The sequence below is a fragment of the Octopus bimaculoides genome, chromosome 5, assembly GCF_001194135.2.
Source record: "Octopus bimaculoides isolate UCB-OBI-ISO-001 chromosome 5, ASM119413v2, whole genome shotgun sequence".
Lineage (NCBI taxonomy): Eukaryota > Metazoa > Mollusca > Cephalopoda > Octopoda > Octopodidae > Octopus > Octopus bimaculoides.
The window spans coordinates 118,455,355-118,456,400 of record NC_068985.1 but is presented as its reverse complement, the minus strand read 5'-3'; positions in this window follow the sequence as shown (position 1 = coordinate 118,456,400).

Here is a 1,046-nt window from a genome sequence, read left to right as displayed (position 1 = left end):
TAGCATCCGTTTTCCATGCTGGCATGGGTTAGATGGTTTGACTGGGACTGATAAGCCAGAGAACTGTACCAGGCTCCAGTCTGTTTTGGCTTCTTTTCTATGGCTGGATGCTTTTCCTAATGCCAACCTCTCTAAGAATGTGTCACTGGCACTGGCCACAACTATGATTTCACTTGGCTTAATATGTCTTCTCAAGCACAGCAGATCACCAAAAGTCTCAATCGTCATTTCATCCAGAAGACTCAACATCCAAAGATCATATTTTACTACCTCGTCCCATGTCTTTCTGGGTCTACTTCTTCCACAGGTTCCCTCTACCGTTAGAAATCGGCACTCTTTTATGCAGCTGTCCTCATCCATAATTGATTATGGGGCTCACAGATTTTCACTGTAAACCAGATTTAATTCCTGATACTTAAGCTAGTGTGCAATACTAAGTGGTTGAGCCCCTCTGTGGTCATTTGCAATGCTAGAAATAGCAGTTCAATTTTCTTCAAATCTTGCAAAACAAGAAGGATAATGTAGACATTCACATATACAAAACGACTAGATGATTATGGTTGGAATTCTTTTGACCATGTGCCTGCATGATGTGGTTGACCTAGTCTAAACAACAGCAATAATGATCTAGGTAGATAAGAGTGAGAATTAAGTGTCTTGGTTATAGACAGAGCAATTTTGATAGAAGGAAATAAAATTATAATTTCTCTTGTTTTGATTGGTTGTATAGCATACTATCAACTCTGCTATTTACAACTCTCCAATATGTATATCCTGTTTCATAAATTGATTGTGTCATTCATTGAAAGAATGAAGTTATTGATTACAGAGAATAGTGGAAAATGCATTAGGATTTATATCATTCTAGCTCTTCCAGACTGAACTAGCTACAACAGGATGTGGATTATGGTTGTAGGTTCAGTATCTTGCACTCACTATTTTGTATCAAAGCAGGAAATTGGCAAAGTCAATACGATGTCAGTTGAATGTTACTCGGTACTTTTTCAACTCCTGTTTTGAGTTCAAATTTTGTTGAGATCAGTTTT